The sequence below is a fragment of the Caretta caretta genome, chromosome 5 (assembly GCF_965140235.1).
Source record: "Caretta caretta isolate rCarCar2 chromosome 5, rCarCar1.hap1, whole genome shotgun sequence".
Taxonomy (NCBI): Eukaryota; Metazoa; Chordata; order Testudines; family Cheloniidae; genus Caretta; species Caretta caretta.
Genome location: NC_134210.1, coordinates 69,090,821 through 69,111,717, shown reverse-complemented (window position 1 = coordinate 69,111,717; position 20,897 = coordinate 69,090,821). Strand labels below are relative to the sequence as shown.

General features: G+C 43.1%; 1 protein-coding gene across 1 annotated transcript in view; it reads left to right on the top strand.

The window, feature by feature from the left end:
* The window catches only part of FBXL17 (F-box and leucine rich repeat protein 17), a 497,308-nt gene that overhangs the window by 423,085 nt on the left and 53,326 nt on the right, over nt 1-20,897 (top strand). The gene's annotated exons all lie outside the window — the stretch shown is intronic.

The following is a 20,897-nucleotide window of genomic DNA, read 5'->3' as shown; positions in this document are numbered from 1 at the left end:
TTGAACAGCTCCTGACTACTGTTCAGGGTGCCTGTGTACGGCTTCATGAGCCATGGCATTAAGGGGTAGGCTGGGTCCCCAAGGATAACTATAGGCATTTCAACGTCTCCAACGGTTATTTTCTGGTCTGGAAAGTAAGTCTCTTCCTGCAGCTTTTCAAGACAAGAGTTCCTGAAGATGCGAGCGTCATGTACCTTTCCCAGCCATCCCACGCTGATGTTGATGAAACGTCCCTTGTGATCCCCCAGTGCTTGCAGTACCATTGAAAAGTACCCCTTTCGGTTTATATACTGGCTGCCAGGGTGGTCCGGTCCCAAGATAGGGATATGGGTTCCGTCTATGGCCCCACCACAGTTAGGGAGTCCCATTGCAGCAGAGCCATCCACTATGACCTGCACATTACCCAGAGACACTACCCTTGATAGCAGCAGCTCAGTGATTGTGTTGGCTACTTGGATCACAGCAGCCCCCACAGTAGATTTGCCCACTCCAAATTGATTCCCAACTGACCGGTAGCTGTCTGGCATTGCAAGCTTCCACAGGGCTATCACCACTCGCTTGTGAACTGTGAGGACTGCTCTCATCTTGGTATTCCTGTTCAGGGCAGGGGAAAGCAAGTCACAGAGTTCCGTGAAAGTGCCCTTACGCATGCAAAAGTTTCGCAGCCACTAGGAATCATCCCAGACCTGCAGCACTATGTGGTCCCACCAGTCTGTGCTTGTTTCCTGGGCCCAGAATCGGCATTCCATGGCATGAGCCTGCCCCATTGCCACCAGGATTTCCAAATTGCCGGGGCCTGTACTTTGAGAGAAGTCTGTGTCCATGTCCTTATCAATCTTGTCATTGTGCTGCCATTTCCTCTTTGCCTGGTTTCGCAGGTTCTGGTTCTGAACATACTGCAGGATAATGCACAAGGTGTTTACAATACTCATAACTGCCGTGGTGATCTGAGCAGACTCCAGGCTTGCCGTGGTATGGTGACTGCAGGAAAGCAGAGTTGCAGCGGAAGTGGTGGCTGATGACGGATGCAACGAGAATAGATATTTATAGAAAACAACGAGAGGACCTGTGAGGTGGATTCATAAGAGCAGGAGAGCAGAGTTGCAGCGGAAGCAGGAGCCCATGACAGCCAACATGGAGAAATTCGCTATCAAGACAAGAGCAGGAGAGCAGAGTTGCAGCAGAAGTGGTGGTTTGATGACAACGGTTAGCAGTCCTACTGCACCGTCTGCTGAAAGCAATATGGCGTCTGCACGGAAAAAAGGTGCTAAACAATTGTCTGCCATTGCTTTCACGGAGGGAGAGGCGACTGATGACATGTACCCAAAACCACCCGCGACAAAGTTTTTGCCCCATCAGGCATTGGGAGCTTAACCCAATATTCCAACGGGTGGCGGAGACTGCGGGAACTGTGGGTTAGTTACCCACAGTGCAATGCTCCAAAAGTTGAAACTAGCCACGGTACTGTGGATGCACTCCGCCAACTTGATGCGCTTAGTGGGGGCACAAACAATCGACTGTATAAAATTGCTTCCTAAAAAATCGACTTCTGTAAATTTGACCTAATTTCACAGTGTAGACATACCCTTTGATAATCCCTCTCTTTTGAAAGGCAGTAAGCCTGTGAAAGATTTCATTAGATGTTTGTGTGAGTGCATTGTTAGCGAATGTCAGTTTTTAACTCCACAGTCTTTATTAAAACAAAACATCCAAATAGTATGCATGGAAATATGGGGAGGAAAGATTTTTTTTAAAAAAAAGGATGCATAAATGTTCTCCATTTCATATAAGTATCAGTAATTGTTTACATATCAAAGTAATAGAAAATTAAGGATCAATAGATAATTCTTGCAGTTTCTTAAACCTGCCTGCCCTTGGTGAGCCCCTGCAATTACCTAGCAATTTTTAAAATTCTATAATAATACCTCAGTGAAGAAAAAGCACTCATTAAAAATAATGTTTTAGAAACATTTAGAAACTGAATTTCTGTACACTTCTAATTTGATAAACTGCCTATATACTAAACGGAAGTATATAGGGGCAAGTATAAGTAGGGGCATAGCGAGCAGATCGAGGGACGTGATCGTTCCTCTCTATTCAACATTGGTGAGGCCTCATCTGGAGTACTGTGTCCAGTTTTGGGCCCCACACTACAAGAAGGATGTGGATAAATTGGAAAGAGTCCAGCGAAGGGCAACAAAAATGATTAGGGGTCTGGAACACATGACTTATGAGGAGAGGCTGAGGGAACTGGGATTGTTTAGTCTGCGGAAGAGAAGAATGAGGGGGGATTTGATAGCTGCTTTCAACTACCTGAGCGGTGGTTCCAGAGAGGATGGTTCTAGACTATTCTCAATGGTAGAAGAGGACAGGACAAGGAGTAATGGTCTCAAGTTGCAGTGGGGGAGGTTTAGGTTGGATATTAGGAAAAACTTTTTCACTAGGAGGGTGGTGAAACGCTGGAATGCGTTACCTAGGGAGGTGGTAGAATCTCCTTCCTTAGAAGTTTTTAAGGTCAGGCTTGACAAAGCCCTGGCTGGGATGATTTAATTGGGGATTGGTCCTACTTTTGAGCAGGGGGTTGGACTAGATGACCTCCTGAGGTCCCTTCCAACCCTGATATTCTATGATTCTAAACTTTTAAGCTTGCGAAAGGATCAGTGAAGTTGTCTGCATTTACAGTACTGTCCCTCATACTGGTTGATATAGTCAGTAGCCCACAGCATTAACCCTAACCACATGATCTCCTGACAATTTGACAATAATTTAGCCTCTAGCAAAAACACTGGGAAGAGTATAATAGCACGAATATTTCAGAATTTCAAAAGGTTGCTTGGTGAAAAATCATTTAAAACAGCTGCCCGCTGTCTCTCCTCCAGGAAAACAATTGGAGATATGTGTTTTAATCTTACTAAATCAGAAAATCAGACCAACTTAAACTGTAGAATGTTTTTATAGACTTTTGTTATGCCTTTTTATTTTCTGTAGCAGTAAAATTCAACAACTCCAAATTTCTTTCAGAAATGGATTTTTTATTTTACTGGAGTTATTTCTTTCTTCCTTATAAAAGGTGAAGTGCAATACAATATCTGGTTCAATTTGGAACATATTATTAAGTTAAGTTTCTCTTAAGGCTCCAATTTTAGGTGTATTCAGCCACTAGCCTAATGGTACATTTGCTATGAAGTTTTAAGGTCTAGAAAAGCTAAGTTCAGGCTAGCAAAGACTGAGAAAATTGCTGGGGTGATGATCCCAGGTGCCCAGGGAGGGATACAAACCTACACCACGGTAACAATGTCTTAGCTGATACATCTAGTGGAATTGTGGTCAGAAAGGCAAAGAGACATTTAAGTACTTTTTCAGCTGGAGTCATGGAATTGTGCTATGAGACTAGTAAACTTTATGAAGAGGAAAAAGAAGCTGCCAAATCAAAAAGAAACAAACACCTAGAAAGTCAGCAAAAGCAGCTGAAGTGGAAAACATGGCTAAACCAGCTGCCCTCTGAGTTAGTTTAGTGACTACTCTGGGATTCTCGCTCCCCAGTTAATGGAAATTAGAAATTACCTATTGTGGTTACCCTGTGTATTCTGGGTGTTGCATGCTGCTTTAAAATCTTAAATGGGCAAATGTATACACGTTAAAATCAGTCCTGACCGTGTGGCTGCCAGGGATGTTGTGTTCCCAGAGCTTCCTCAAAAGAATCTGAGAGTGGGTAACTTTTTTATAGTCCTGTATACGGTGAGAGGTTCATGTTACAATGTGGTATACCAGGGGACAGCCCTGGCTATAGAGTTGGCTTTGGAATAAGTAAACTGTGAAGGAATGGGTAAAAATTCCCAGGATGATTGCATTGAAAGATAAGAGAAACATCCCTTTGTGGAGGACCCGTTAACACTGTCTCTGTAAAAGGTACTTCTGCTCTGAGAAGTAATTTTGTAAAAATGGCATTATGGAGTTCTACTTGTATTGGGTCTCAATGATTTATTTCCATGCTACATTTCCTCAGTCTACAAATGAAAAAAATGGTGTGTTTTTTTCTGCCAGCCCTGCAAAGTCTTCTGGGATCTGAAAGTTAAGCTGGGTTCTTCCAGGCTTGTGGAGCAAGCTTTCTGCAGGCAAAATGCTGTACTTGCCTTCAGTGGGGCTGCACAAGAGTAAGCGAAGGAAAAATTTGTTTTGATACAGTGGGACTGTAATTGGAACTTAAGCCATGCCTATCTGAAAAAAAAAAAGTTACACTGCTTTAACTGAATTATTTTTGAATCAATCCAATTAAATGGGGCGAATCGCTCATTAGATATTTTTAAACCATTTAACCCTCATTTAATATGTTTTAGGGCTTGTCTTCACCATTGTAGCTACACCACTATATTGCTTTAGTGAAGACACTCCTATGCTGGCGGGAGAGCTTCTTCTATCGGTGTAGTTAATCCACCTCCCTGAGAAACGGTAGCTGTGTAGAAGGGAGAAGCTCTCCCATTGACATAGCACTGTCTACATGGAGGGTTAGCTCAGTATAGCTATGTCGCTCAGGGATGTGGATTTTTCACACCCGTGAGCAACACACTTATACCGATATAGGTGTGTAGTGTAGACCTGGTCTTAGGTGGAGTTAGTAAATTACTGAATAAAGCTAAACTAATTTAAGTGAGGGCTTAATTGGTCTACGTGGATTTACATTAAAGGTTTGCACTGGTTTAACTGGATTAAACCAGTGCAAATTTTCTCCTATAGGCACAACCTTAGTTAAATAATTTGGTTCATGTGTGAACCAGAAAAGAATCCAGCTTGGGTGCTGTCAGAAGTGAAAAGCAGTAAAACTTACTTTTGTCAATTGAAGTAAGTGAAATATGTGTTTGAATACACACATGTGGACCCAGATTCTCCTGAGTTGCTGAACTGTGCTTAGCACAAGCTTGTTGAGGGGTGGGGGTGGGGATAATAGGTGGTGGCATTAATCTACTTTTGGAGATCCCTAACATTTTTTAAAAAACAGTTACATTTTGTAAAAAAGAGAGGTTAACATGTTTTAAGATAATGTTAAACCTATATTGGAGACTGTTGGTCACTTCACTGTTGGTTTGACTCCAGTGGAGCAGTTTGGCTCCACTGAACCTGCACTGCCAGGAGAAGAGCGAGCATCAGCTTAATGTCAGAGGTACTGCACAGCCATGGGGCTTCCCCATGAATAGCCCTCCCTTCCCACAGATTCTCTGGGATTCTCATAGTTTCTGGATGTCCCGTAAAGTTCACTTTTTGTCAGGGAAAACCCAACAGCCCCCCAAATGAATGATTCTGGTGACCCGTGCAAGGAGATTCTCACAGGGGTTTTCCTCCCTCAAGCTTCCTCCCATAAAAGGGGTTAATCAAGCAGTCTTTCCAATCTCCTTGAATCACCACTGGCTCAAGTCTCCCCTTTTGCATAGCTAGACTCAAATAAGAACATTCTTTGCTTTTGTTATCAAAATAGAGCAGCAATCTGTTACATCTGAAATTGTAAGAATCATATTTCCCTCTAACCTTCTACTGCCATTCCAAACTTCCATTGTGATAGTTTTTCTCAATGTATATTGAATCCTCTGCAGTACATTCTAATTCAGGAGTCCCATGAGATTTGGGATAGATTTGTTATCCAATTGTTTCTGTTTGTTCAGCCCAATGTAACTTTCAGATCATTGTCCATAATAATATTTTACAATAATTTTCCTTTATTTGGTCCTTGCTGATTTCTGTACTGTGTTCTGTTGAAACCACTATGGTCATAGACTCAAATAGACCATCCAAGGAAGCCAGTGGGTCTTGCAACTTTACAATCTGCCTAGCATGATTGGAAATATTCCTCAGCTGATCCCGTTGATGCATGAGACATCAGATTCTGTTTCTTAACTGTTATTCTGAGTCCGACGGTTTGTCCTGCAGGTATGGTCCACATTTTTTGCACTAGCCAGGATGTTTGTCCCAAATATCCAGCAGCTGCTTAAAGAAACCTGTATCAGGTGTCAGTCCAAAGCACGAATTACTTCCTGCTGCTCAACAAGTGCACTCTATATGCATCTGCCTGATTCATTTGCATTATAGTAAGACACCCTCAAAATTTGTGTTTCTTTACAGGATGGACCTGCATAAAATTGGAAGGTAAACCTATCTGATTGAAACACTCAAACTAGTTAATTCACTTGTGCTTTTAGGAAGAACTATCCAGCACATAATTTATGTCAAATACACAAAGCTGTGGCTGACAGGAATGAGGGACTATAAAATGATTTGATATACACTTTCTGAATTCCCATCATTCTCAGAAAAGAAATAGAAAGATAAGCCGTTTAGGAACAAAGTATCTAAAGGCCCTGGGTATTGAGTCTTTTCAGCCTTCACAGTGTTCAGTACTGACAGTTGAGTTTCTTTTCACCACTGATATGGCAAGACTCTTTGAGGTACTGTATATTAGAAATTTCACCTTTCATTGCCTTGTATTATTTGCCCTCCATTGAACTATGTGCAGAAAGGTAGACTGTAAAAGACAGTGCATAACAAGGCAAGATTCGAATTATTCAGTCCAGCAAAACTAAAGAGATTCTGTGGTTTCTGCACATAACTGAATTTTGCCAGCGCAAGAAGCCCTCTGAAGATGTTGGTAGGAAAAAAAATTAGAGGACTTTTTTTGAAATGCCACATTTGAAACCAGCACCTGTATGCAGTTATAATAATTAGTGTAATTGGAAGGAGGCATGCAACTTAATGAAGTATGAAATGCCATAGTCATTTTAAAATTAGGAGTACATTGAACTACAATGCTTTCTGCTCTTCTTGTAGAAATCAGATATTGAATAAACAGTCAGCCTGTTAGTGAGAAGAGATCCATTTTCTGAAAATATGAACTTTCCATCCAACTGCTGTAGTCTTGTTGATCAACAGAGATGAAATTATTTTGTAAAGATATTCCATCCTTTAGTCTCTGACTCTTAAATTCTTGTGTAAATATTAATACTTTTTAAGAAATAAAATTGTTGCAAGGTGAAACTACAGTATCTGAAGCCCAAAGATAAAATGCAATAGTAAGAATAAACTTTTTAAAAATCAGTTAAACTTGCTGCTTCCCAAAGCAAATTATACAACATAATTGTCTTATGTGAATAAAGGTTTAAATGAATAAACGTTTTAGAACCAAGGGTGGAACGGATTGCTACTGTATACTTACTTTCCTGCAAAGCTAGTGAAAGGATTTCATTTCATTTCCCTTTTTAATCTTAATGAAAAGCTATTCCCTAGAGTTTGAACATGCTCCATAGGTGTCCTATTTTCCCATTATTTGCCTCTACATGCTTCCCCTCTTCACCAGACTTTATGATACATCCAGGTTTCCTACACCAGTGGTCAAAGAGAAACAATATTTTCTCACACTTATTATTATTTAGAATCTCTTTTGTTATGGAAGATAGAGAGTATGTCCAAGGGATGCTTTTCCCAGGACAGCACTAACGGTTTTTTAAATGGCCTCTGCAGGCAATCGGAACCTCACATCTCTGAGAGTGACACATGCAACCCTGAAATACTTTCTTTTCTACACTTAAATGCCAAAGAAGGTCAGTAAAAAAATAAGTAGGTGGAAAAAAGTATAATTCATGCTGCTACATGGAAAGAGTGATAACACTTGCAAAACAGCAATGCTCAGCTTTGAAGAAAAAAGCATTATTTTGTAATTCCTGCCATGCTTTTGGGGCTTTCTTTGGAAAAACTTGATATGTCAGCACATTGAAATTAAACATGCAGAAGAAAATGATGTGATAGTAAATAAGGAATCATGAAGAGCTGTGAAAAATGTTTAGTAACCTGAGCATAATTCATGGAAATGAAATACAATATGAAGGTTTTAGCACATATAAGAGGGGTAGCTTGACTAGTGACTAGCTGAAATGGTGGCAAGTTGGAACCTGCAGTTTCTTCCTGACTCTGGCCAAACCACTTAACATCTTCAGTTCTCCAGTTAAAAATGGAGATAAGTCACCTTTGTAAAGTGTTTTGAAATCCATGGATGAAAGACATTACATAAAAGACCAACCCTGCAAGCCCTTATTACTCAGTCAGTTATTATTCTAATTAAACATTTATATTAGAGTAGCATTCAAAGGCCCCAATGAAGATTGTGGTCACATCGTGCTGGGTGCTGTGCTAATACAGATAAAGAGACAGTCCCTGCTGCTGAGAGCTTACAATTTTAAAAGACACAAGAACAGATGAGGGGTGGTATATGGTGATGTAACATAGGCAAATGAACATGGTGAGGACTGACACAATATAATTAGTTTTATGTTTTATTGTTGGTCTTCTTTTGTGGGTAGAGGTAAAATGAGGGGGTATGGCAGAAGTAGGGGAATAAATAAGAAAAATGGGAACAAGAAAGGAAGTAGTGTGCATTTTAGTGGGACTAATTGGATGAGTAAAAGCTTTCAGGATCAGGCTCAAAGTACCAGATACTATTATTTATGTATTATATTTACAAATTAAAAATGGGGAGTAATTTTTCCTGTATGAGAATGTGTTTCTGTAACTCCTAGACTATCTCTGTCATATACTGTAAGTGTACGAGGATACTCAGTTACACACGTCAGTGAACTTCAGAAGATGGTGCACTCAATGAAAACATGGCAAAACAATCATACTTGATAAACACTTCATTTCATGAGGAGTAGGGTACTCAGATATCATACACAACACCTGAAATAATCACATCAAAATATTATTGTAGCTTTTAATTTTGCTTTTATAATATTTAAGGAGAAACTGCATTTTATAGTAAGTTGACATTTATCCCACGTTTTTGAAGGATCATTTTCTTTTAAAGAACTTTGTGGAATAGCATCTTGTGGGTTTTGTCTGCGATATCATATTATAAGAGGGAAAAGAACAGTGCTAAGGTTGGTAATACTATAGACCAACACCACAAATCTGGCATATCTTTCTTATTTTTGTTGACAAAGAAGATATTATTCATCCTTTTCTTCTCTCCCCCACTCCCAAAATAAGAACCTGATCTTGCTCTCATTAGAGCAAATTGAATCTATGGAACTGGCTTTTGGAGCAGAATTGGGCCCCAACACAGTCGTATATTTGTAAAACAATTTTCAAAACTCTATGCCAGTAATTCATTAATCCAGACCAACCCTGTAATAAAACAGTATGAACACAAAGCAGAAGGAAATCAACTTCATTTTTCAGTCTTTGACATTTTATTGCTATTGTATGAATGTAACTAAAAGGACTTCTTGTAGCATAGCACTTCAATATAGTTACCCTGTGATCAGCTCTATGGCCAAAGGGGACTTTTCAACCGTTATATTTTTCATTCATTTCATTGAAGCTGTCACGCAGCTAATACAGGGGACATTGTAGACAGCTGCTATCCACAGGGCCCCGGGCTGGAACCTGGTACAGAGGGTGGGCCCGGGTTCCCCCCATCCCCCTAACTCCTGATCGTCCACAGGAGGAGTTGACCTGGTCTGTCAGAAACACCAGAAGGGAAGGTCTAATTTGGAAAGGGATCTGGCCTGTCCCTGACCCACTAGGTGGGACACAAAGACTGCGGGGATTGTTCTCCATTTCCCCCATGCTGGCCAGTGATTAGGTTAGCTGAGTGAATGGCAGGTTTGAGCCTCTAGCAGAAGCAGACAAACTGAGGGCTGCCGTGAACCTCTGAGGCGAGTAAATCCACCAAAAAGCGCAGGACTCACCAAGGCAGAGGAGGAACTTTGTCACAGCTGGTGTCAGGGGTGGGATTTAGGTGCACAGTGCAGCAGAAGAAGGGTGTGGTTTTTTTTTTTTTTAAAAAAAGAGTTTTTAGAAAAAAAAAGAGAGAGGTTTTTTTTTTTCTTCCCACCACCACAATGGATGATGTAGTGTGGGCATTAATACAAGCCACGGCTGCCCAGCAGGAGGCTACCCGTGTCCAGGCAGCTGCCCAACAGGAGGCAGTGAAGCTGCAGCAGGAGACCAATCGCTTGTTAATGGACCAGGCCGCTCAAGAGCGTGCTATGTTGCGGGAACTTGTAAACCAGGTAAAGGCCCTTACAGAGCTGAACCGTGGCCATGATGGGATGCAGATCATACGGGCCAGCAATTGGCTGCAGAAAATTACTCAGGAGAATGACGTAGAGGCATATCTCCTGGCATTTGAGAGGACAGCCCTGCGGGAGGCTTGGCCCCAAGAACAGTGGTCTGGCATCCTCACCCCGTTCCTGTGTGGGGAGGTCCAGAAGGCCTACTATGATTTGCCTGAAGAGGCTGCGGCAGACTATCCCAGCTGAAAGCAGAGATCCTGTCCAGATCTGGGGTAACGACCATAGCGCAGGCCCAGCGATATCATGAGTGGAGGTACCAGGAAAACAAAACCCCGCAGTCTCAATTATATGACCTCATCCATCTCGCATGAAAGTAGTTACGAACTGAGTCCCAGAGTCCGGAGGAGATACTAGGGGTTCTGATCATTGACCGGTACATGGGAGCACTGCCGCCAGACCTTCGTGCCTAGGTAAGCCAGAACGAACCCTCCACCTACAACGAGGTTGTCGCACTGGTAGAGAGGCGAAGGACGGCGAGGGAGCTGACCCGACCAGCTAAGGAAGAAGCACCCCGGGTTAAACTAGCAGCCCCAAGCCCCGGAGCTCGGGCAATGGGGCCGCCAGGAGGGCCCAGATGGAAAAAGAGAGGGGCTGAAGGCCCATCGGAGGCCATAAAGAGTTGGAGCACTGAGGAGGAAGAGGATAGTGTCACTAAACTACCCAAACCAAGAGACCGGGGAATGCCTAGGGCCCCATACAGATGTTACACCTGCAGGGAGTGGGGACACATAGCTGCACAGTGTCCCAATGCCGAGGAGTGCATGCAGTGTAACCTGGGGAACTGGGCAGACCCATGCTCCTTAATCCACTAACCCCGCATATGTACACTAGACCAGTAAAACTAAATGGGTCAGAGACCATGGCACTGGTTGATTCTGGGAGTGCGATCACGCTTATTTCAGGGAAGCTTGTGAAGCGTAGTCAGCTGCTGCAGGCAAAGCGCACAGGGGTGACCTGTCCATGGGACAGTTAGTTACTACCCCACCATTCCAGTAAAAATTGAAATCCAGGGGAACACCACTGAGGTAGCAGCAGGTGTAGTCCCTAAACCCCTATACCCGGTGCTCATAGGGAGGGACTTTCCAGGGTTTGGAGACTTACTCCCGGTAGGGGGATTGGAGAAAGGGGGAAACCTTGAAGTTAGTGAGACATCCGCAGTAGTTTGTCAACCCCCAATCTTCTCTGAAATATCTCCATGATTTGTTCTCTACTCCCAGGCAGGGTAGAAAGATGAAAAGGGAAAGAAAGGCAGCTAAGGCCTTGGGAACCCGGATCGTGGCCCAGGGACAGAGGGTCACCCTTGTGGCAGGCGGACCAGGGTAGCTGGAAAGGAGGCTGCCCCGGAGGAGGAGGCTCCCGAGCCTGACGCCCATCCTAATGTCTCTGAACCAGGAGAGGCAACAGAGACTGGCCCCCTCGAGCACGGGCAGATTAGCCCCGGGAGAGAAAATTTTGGATGAGACCAAGCTGAAGACCCAAGGTACGACAACGTTAGGAAGGAGGTGACCGAAATCGATGGGGTCCCTGTGGAAGGGAAAACCCAGGGACCAGGACCCTACTTCATAATGGAAAAGAATCTCTTGTAACAGATAGCATCAGTACAGGGGCAGAAGGCACAGCAGCTTCTAGTACCTCAAAAACACCAGAACGCTGTATTAACTTGCCCATAGTTATCTTTGGGGGGGCATTTGGGGGTAGAAAAGACCCTGGCATGGTCCTAAAACGGTTCTTCTGGCCTGGGGTGCACGAAGAAGTGCGGAGATACTGCGCCTCCTGCCCCGAGTGTCAGCTGCACAGTCCCGGTCCCCACTTGAGGGCACCTTTGTTACACGTACCCATCATAGAGGTCCCGTTTGAGTGAATAGCCATGGACTTAGTGGGACAGTCTACCCAGGGCCACCAATATATAATTGTCGTTCTGGACTATGCTACACGGTATCCAGAAGAAAAGGAGTACTTGTGGCACCTTAGAGACTAACCAATTTATTTGAGCATGAGCTTTCGTGAGCTACAGCTCACTTCATCTGTAGCTCAAGAAAGCTCATGCTCAAATAAATTTGTTAGTCTCTGAGGTGCCACAAGTACTCCTTTTCTTTTTGCGAATATAGACTAACACGGCTGTTACTCTGGTATCCAGAAGACGTCCCCTTGCGGAACACAGCCTCTAAAACAATAGCCAAAGAGCTAATGGGGATCTTTGCCAAAGTGGGGCTATCAAAGGAGATACTGACGGAGCAAGGAACCCCATTTATGTCAAAACTAAAGAGGGACCTATGTGACCTTCTCCACATACATACCCTGAGGACTTTGGTCTATCATCCACAGACCGATAGGCTGGTAGAAAGGTTCAACCGAACCCTGAAGGCTATGATAAGGAAGGTGGTAAGTCAAGACGGGAAGGATTGGGACAATCTACTACCATACCTTATGTTTGCCATCCGGGAGATACCTCAGGCCTCAACTGGGTTTTCTCCCTTTGAGCTATTATATGGATGCCACCCCCACAGCATCTTGGACATAGCCAAGGAAATTTGGGAGGAGGAGCCCAATGAGGGGAAGAATGTAACTGAGCATGTGTTACAAATGAGGGACCGGATAGCACAGGTCACTCCCATTGTGCGGGAACACCTAAAGAAGGTGCAAGAGGCCCAACGAGTTCAGTACAGTTGCCAAGCCAAAGTTTGGCAGTTCCAGCCTGGAGACCGAGTAATGGTGTTGGTATCCACAACAAAGAGTAAACTTTTGGCCCAGTGGCAAGGACCCTACGAAATAGTTGAACCCGTAGGGGAGGTAAATTACAAGGTGCAACAACCAGGACATCAGAAACAAGAGCAAATATATCATGGCAATCTTCTGAAACCCTGGCATGCACAAGAATCATGTGCAGCTGTCCAGAAAGACTTACCCCATGAAAACAAACCTTCCGAACAGGTGAGGGTGTCTCCCGATTTAATGCCAGACCAGAAGAATGAGGTGTCTAAGATGATCTTCCGGAACCAAGATGTGTTCTCGACAAAACCAGGTCGAATAACCGAGACACATCACCACCGGGGGCCAGAGTAACAATGAGGCCCCACTGGGTGCCAGCAGCCAAAAAGGAGGAAATAAAAGCAGAAGTAAAAAAAATGCTGGAGTTGGGGACCATTGAAGAATCCCCCAGACAGTAGTCCAGCCCAGTCGTGTTAGTGCCCAAACCTGATGGCACCACAAGGTTTTGCAAAGACTTCCGGCGACTAAACGAGGTATCCCAGTTGGACTCATACCCCATACCTTGCATAGATGAACTAGTGGACCGTCTGGGCAATGCCCGGTACTTGACTACCCTAGACTTGACAAACGGGTACAGGCAGATTCCCCTTGCCGAAGAGGCAAAGGAAAAGACTGTGTTCTGTACACCAGAGGGTCTTTTCCAATATACTGTCCTCCCTTGGACTACATGGGGCCCCATCTACCGTCCAGTGCCTCATGGACAAACTGTTACGCCCTCATAATCATTATGCTGCTGCCTACCTGGACAATGTGGTCATTCATACCCCAGACTGGGAAACCCACCTAGAGAAGGTGGAGGCAGTCCTCGATACCTTCAGGCAAGCTGGCCTTACAGCAAACCCTGCCAAGTGTGCCGTAGGGTTTACAGAGGCCAAATATCTTGGCTACATTTTGGGAAAAGGTTTGGTAAAACCCCAACTGAATAAGTTAGAGGCCATCCAAAATTGGCCCCATCCAAATTGCAAGAAACAAGTCTAGGCATTCCTAGATGTGGTGGGTATTTCCAACGATTTATCCCCCACTTTGCCACAAGGGCAAGCCCTCTGACAGACCTAGTGAAGGCCCATGGATCTGATCTGGTGAGATGGTCTGATGCAGCAGAGAGAGCGTTCACAGACTTAGGGGCTGCCCTCTGAAGTAACCCCATACTAATAGCCAGATTTCACCAAGGAATTTATCCTGCAGACAGATGCATCAGAAGTAGGGATGGGGGCCATCCTATCACAGATGGTCAGGGAGGAGGAACACCCAATTCTCTACCTCAGTAGGAAACTCCTTCCGAGGGAACAGAAATATTCCGTGGTGGAGAGAGAGTGCCTCACCGTAAAATGGGCCATGGAAACGTTGTGCTACTACCTGCTTGGGCACAGATTTTTCCTCGTAACCAACCATGCCCCTCTTCAATGGAGGCAGTGGAACAAGGAGAAGAATGCATGGGTGACCAGGTCGTTCTTATCCCACCAAACTTTCCAGTTCTGTGTGAAACACAGAGCAGGGAGCCATCACGGCAATGCCGATAGCTTGTCATGTGTGCACTGTCTGGCATCCCAAGCTGCCCAACCCTTGGTGTTGAGCAGGCGAGAGGGATATGTGACAGACCCAGACCAGTGGGGTACAGGAGTCTGGTAGAAGGCAAATATACTGGCCACTGAATGAATAGTTTTCTGTTCCCTGAGTGACCGGAGTAGAGGCTGCCCTAGGGCAATCAGGAACCTGCTAAAACCAATTAAGACAGGCAAGCAAATTAAGACACCTGGAGCCAAGTAAGAACCTACTAGAATCAATTATGGCAGGCAGGCTAATCAGGACACCTGGTTTAAAAAGGGGAGGAAGGGCGCAAGGAGCAGGGAGTGAGAAGGCATGCTGCTGGAGGATTGAGGAGTACAAGCGTGATCAGTTTCAGGAGGAAGATCCTGCAGTGAGGATAAAGAAGGTGCTGGGGGAAGGCCATGGGGAAGTAGCTGTCATGCAGCTGATACAGGGGACATTGTAAACAGCTGCTATCCACAGGGCCCTGGGCTGGAAACCAATGTGTAGGGGGCGGGCTTGGGTTCCCTCCATTCCCTGATTGGACACAGGAGGAGTTGACCTGGTCTGTGAGAAAAACCGGAAGGGAAGGTCTAATTTGGAAAGGGCTTTGGCCTGTCCCCGACCCTCTAGGTGGGACACAAAGACTGCGGGGATTGTTCTCCATTTCCCGCATGCTGGCCAGTGATGAGATTAGCTGAGTGAACAGCAGGTTCGAGTCTCTAGCAGAAGCGAACAAACTGAGGGCTGCCGTGAACCTCTGAGATGAGTACATCCGCCAAAAAGCGCAGGACCCACCAAGGCAGAGGCGTTATATATATTTGTCACAATATGTATAACTTTGGAATTTCAATAGGCAGCTCAAAGAAGGAATGAAGGAGAGGGATGACCATAGTAGAAGGAAGAAGAAGAGAGAGAATAAGGCAATATAGAAGTCTGAGATTTTCACTTGTCTTTTGTACTTTCTTAATTTTTTCCTACATTTGAATTGTTTTTATATTCCAGGAAAATTTCCCAAATATTGTAAAACTTTCTCAATTGATCATTAATTCAATCTGTTGGTTCCTTTTAATATCCTGCCTCTTTGATACTGTATATAGGTCCTATTCTCCTGTATGTTGGAGTAACCTATGTAGAGGAGTTGTATCAGCTTATTGAATTTTTATGCATTCTTCCATCATGGAGGCAGGTTTACTCCTTGTGGAAGAGGTAGGTAGTTCTAGTCCCCTAAAACTGCTGGCTTCCCAAAATATACTTCAAGCTGTGGCTTCCATGTGAATGTCCCTTATTTTTGTACTGAACTTCCTTGATCCATGGTAGTTATAGGCATTTATGCGTATTGAGCTACCCTTAGGTTCCATTTAATTCTTCTCATGACTTTTTGTCTGTTTTATCTAATCAGATTTAGGCATTTACACTGCAGTCATCACCATGGTATATGAGTATCTGTGAAAGAGATCTGGTATATAAAAACAAACAAAAACAGGATTTTGTGAAAATTAAAAATAAAAGTTGCATTGGTGCTTTTCCACATAAAAGCATAATAAATAATAGGGTTTTTATCTGTGAAAGTTGTTTCACGCACAACAGATTTATTCCCCCCTGTTGAAATGGCTTCCATTATTTACATTAAGGCAATTTAAACTTATTTTATATGTACTTTCTAATCCCCAGTCTGAGGAAATTACAGGCCCTTTTAGTTTAATTTAATAGTGTCCTACAGTCATGGCAGTAGAGAACCACAATTGAAGGAACTGTTAAAAGTATTACTTATTTAAAACCAGAATCAAAAAGATAAGACTGTAGAAAAATAAAATTAGAAACACCAGTAAAGATACCCTTTGAAGGTGAGCAGTAAATATTTTTTTAGTGGGCTATCTTTTTTTATTCTTTGATGTATAAAGAGTTAGTAGTTAGTTTTACTTTTAAAATATCATACATGTCAAATCTAATCATCTGTTTTTGCAGTAGGATATCTGTAGGGGGTCTCAGAGCATCTGTACTTTTAACTGAAAGGTTCAGGGGTTCTAAATCTTTAATAAAACGTCCTTTCTACAGAATGTTCATTAGTCACTGGCACTACGTAGGTAATAAGAAAACATATTTGAAATAATCTCACTGAAAATCCCTCTCAGTTGTTCATCCTTCTGTTCTTGATTCTTGTGATTTCTTAAGTTCTTTAGTGAATTTCTGATGGAGGAGAGGGTGTACCATTTGTTCTTTTATGACAAGAATGTTCAGGCCGCCTTTATGCATCAGAAAGAAGCTAAAACACACACACCATTTTCCCCCTTTGAAGATCACTTTTAAAGCCTTTAGCTAGGAACTCTGATAAGACTGGCTGTAAGTGGTGCCCAAACAGCTACTCTCCACACTTGGGCAAGCAGTCACATACTTCCTTAAATCTTTGATATACCACTGTCTTCATTATTCCAGTACTAAAAGCCAAGTCATCCTTTTTCAATAAAACTAAAAATGTATCTCTTGGAACTGATTTTCTGTTATTTTCTCATTGCATTTCCACCCATTAAAAACTATGTTGCTAGGCTCTGACTAAACAGGTGTGCAGAAGCCCGCAATGCTCAGCACAGAGAGGCTTCTGGATATGTGCACATGTGCACAGTCCTCAATGCAAATAATATGCCTACACTGGAGAGAGGGAAATGGGGAGAGGGGAGGTAGGGCAGAGGTAGAGGTAGAGATGGGTGTGATCAAGAAGTAATGGCTTCAGTATAATCCTATGCATGCAGAAGATTGGCCAGATCCTTGGCTATGTAAATGAAATCAGTGGATCTATGCCAAATTACTCCAGGTTAGAATCTATCTCGTGTTTGTAGCGTTCATTTCAGTATGCTCCTGTTGCCACTCTGAAGTATTGCTTTATGGGCAGTGTGGAAGAACTGATCTTAGGTGAGAGTGAGCACAGAGGATCTCATAAGGAACAGCTGCAGACATAGAATGCTTTTGATGTTTTCTATCAACATTATGTCTTACATGACTTATTACATAGGCTAAACACAGTTTTCTCACTGAACTATAATGCTGCAAGTAACCAAGCATCATATTCAGCAGCCCTATAAGTGGCTCAAGTGATGCTCTCTCTCATATCTCATCCATACTCTTGTGGGATCAGGCCTTGTTACTCAGGCAAAACTCTCACTGAAATCAGTGGAAATGTTAGTATGAATATAAAGTGCTGCATGGGGCTCTTAGATTTACGCTTTTCAAAATTTTCACATGGAATAGCCAATTTTTTTAACTTTTCCTGAGATGTGTACTTATTTTTGCTTTAACAAGTAACTATTGACATAAAACATCAATACAAAGAAAAGGAGTGTCAACTTATTGAGATAACGTGTAGACAGAACTGTTTTACATAATATTCGGCCACTGGGATGTTTCATTTTTAGCCTGTGCATCATTGGGGAACATTAGTACCAAAGTTGTCTGTTGAATTCTCAAGGTCTATTCAGACCACCTGGGCATTCCTTGATGTGATTATCTTTTCTGAGATCTTTGCAGCCTCTTAACGAAGATGAAAACAGACACCTATCTCTCTGTGAAGTTGTTTGAAAGAAAGTATTCTAATTGAAAGGTTTCTTATACCTATTGAGTGCTGGAGGACATTGGTTTCTTGATGATGTATTATATCGAGGATGGTTGCGTGGATACAAACTGACAGATGCTGCTGTGGGAATTGTGCACCTGGCATCGCCACCCTGGTGACCAGCATATGAATTCTGCAGCGTAACTGATCTATAATTATTCAGAGAAAATGCCCCCTTAATTTCCTTCAGAACTAACATATTTTCCACATGCCAGGATGTGCTAGGTATTTTTTTCAACAGTTTTGTCTTTTACCTTTATTAAAAACTAATAAAAAAGAGAGAGAGAAGCAAAAACATAATGTCTCAACTATTATTAAAGAATATTACGTCACTGAGATTTCTATAGCACTATATTAAAAATGGATTTTCCAGTTTTAGCAGAATTGCTGTACTCTACTACTAGATAAATACATTTAGAAAACAATTAAATACTCTATGCAAATATGGTTTCCTAACATCCCTAGACACTTTTTTTTTTTTTACTAGAACTGCTAAATATAGTAGACCTAGTTAGTCTGTGTAAGATTTATCTGAATTTAGTCTTGACATCTAAAAGATTGCAGTTGTTGTTAACCTTATAGCATGTTAAATGGAGTTATTAATGTGAATGGTTTGTAACTCCAATGGAAACAGAGTTTGCAAACTAGAATAGAATAGATAAAGCTGGCAGTACATCTGAACTTCCAATCTTAATTTATTGTGAGTGTAAATATATGGTGGGGAGATAAGATGCAGCTAAATACCCAATATAAAATTCAGGAAATCTGTGAAATCTGTGTTTATGTCCTATGAAAATGGCAAAGCACTCTAGTAATAGTTTTGATACAAGGAACTCATACAGCTCCTAGTGGAGCTATGCAGTAATTTTCATGGCTTTATAGTCACAGCACAATCTTCCAGCACTGACAGATTATACCATGGAGACCTGTTAAACACTTAGCCTTGGTGAACACTAAATATATCCCTGCAATACGTTTATTGCCAGATTAGGTACTTATTTCAGAGGACTTCATTGTATGTATGTATTGATGTAAATAGGTGCACAGCTGGTTTATAATAGGTTTCTTTATGTTATGGATTTGATTTTTGAAAAATGTTGAAATGTTGCAATGTGGAATATTTATTAATTTAACAAAGAGGATCTTTTAAAAGTATTAACTGAAAATTTTGCAGCAATGATATGGCATTTACTAAAACTGAACACCAAATTTGTTACTGTTATTTTGCTTATATAGCTGTTTTATTTTTATTACTCCACCTGCAATTGGTGGCATTATTTTATTACTCCACCTGTAGTTGGGGTAAGTTTGTTGTCTGTAGCATGTGTATCTGTGTTTGTGGTGTGCTTGCTGCTTGACTGAAATATTTTTGTTTGTTTGTTTGTTTGTTTGTGGGACTGTGTGCTGACCATGTGTGTGTTGAGCCTAACAGCCTGCCAGGCAAGGCTGAGAGCTTCTTAACGCCACTGTGATCCGTAAGCCTTTTAGCACCCATCAACCCTTAGCCGGGGGGAGGGGCTACTCAGGGAGACCAGGGCTTTAAAAAGCCCGTTCCTGAGGCCTGGTCTACAGTACACGGTTATTTCAGAATTAGCCGAGTTACCTCGAAATAAAACTAATTCCTTTCACACAACCAAACTAGTTTTTTCGATTTAAAGGGCTCTTTATTCCGATTTCTGTACTCCACCTCGGGAAGTGGAGTAGCGCTAAAATCGAGATCGCAGTTCCAGATTACAGGTACCATGGACGCAATTCAACGATATTGGCCTCTGGGAGCTATCCCAGAATGCTCCCTTGTGACCGCTCTGGACAACACTCTGAACTCCGATGCACTAGCCAGGTAGGCAGTAAAAACCCCGTGAACTTTTGAATTTCCTGTTTGGTCACCATCAGCACAGGTGACCATCAGCACAGTCCACCGTCACAGGCGACCATGCAGAGTCCACCATCTCAAGAGACCACGCAGTCCCGGATTCACAGACGAGCTCCAGCATGGTCTGAATGGGAGGTACTGGATCTCATTGCATGTTGGGGAGACTAATCTGTTATGGCAGAACTACGTTCCAAAAAAAGAAACGCAAATACGTATGCTAAAGTCTCCAGGGCCATGACGGAAAGAGGCTACTCCAGGGACACAGAACAGTGTCGTACGAAAATCAAGGAGCTCAGGCAAGCATACCAAAAAGCCAGGAAGGCTTCTACCATGAGCTGCATGCAATTATGGGGGGTGACGACACCACTATCCCACCACTGTCTGTGAACACCTGCAAGGGGGGAGTAGCACGGAGTAAGGAGGATGAGTTTTTGGAAGACGAAGAGGAGGAGGAGGAGGAGCCACAGTGCACAGGAGGCAAGTGGGGAATCTGTTTCCCTCCCTAGCCAGGAACTATTCTTAATGCTGGAGTTAATAGCCTTCCCTCCCCACCCCACCCCCAAGCATGCTCCCGGATCATGACCCTGGAGAAGGCACTTCTGGTGAGTTAGAGCTTGATCAGAGTCACGCGATGGGGGGTGGGGGGTAACCCAGCCGCACTGGGCTGTTCGCGTTTAGTTTAAAGGGCTCATTCCTGCTCAGAGCCTCATCGGAGCCCCGAAGTGGGTAGGTGTGTGGGGTGGGGGTGTTGTGTGAAGCGATCATCACAGAGAGCCCGCAGACTGCCTGCAAGCTGAATTCTGTTGCCTGGCCGCATGTGATGGCTTACTCACACCAAAGTGGCAGGCACTTCAGTATAAGAGGCAAAATGAGACCTTGTACAGAAAGAACATGTGCTGTGTAGTATGAATTGCCTGTTTCACTAAGAAACAGTGTCCCCTTTGTTCTCTAAAATGTATCTTTTAAAATACTACCCTCCCTTTTTCTCCTCCTGCAGCAGGTGCAA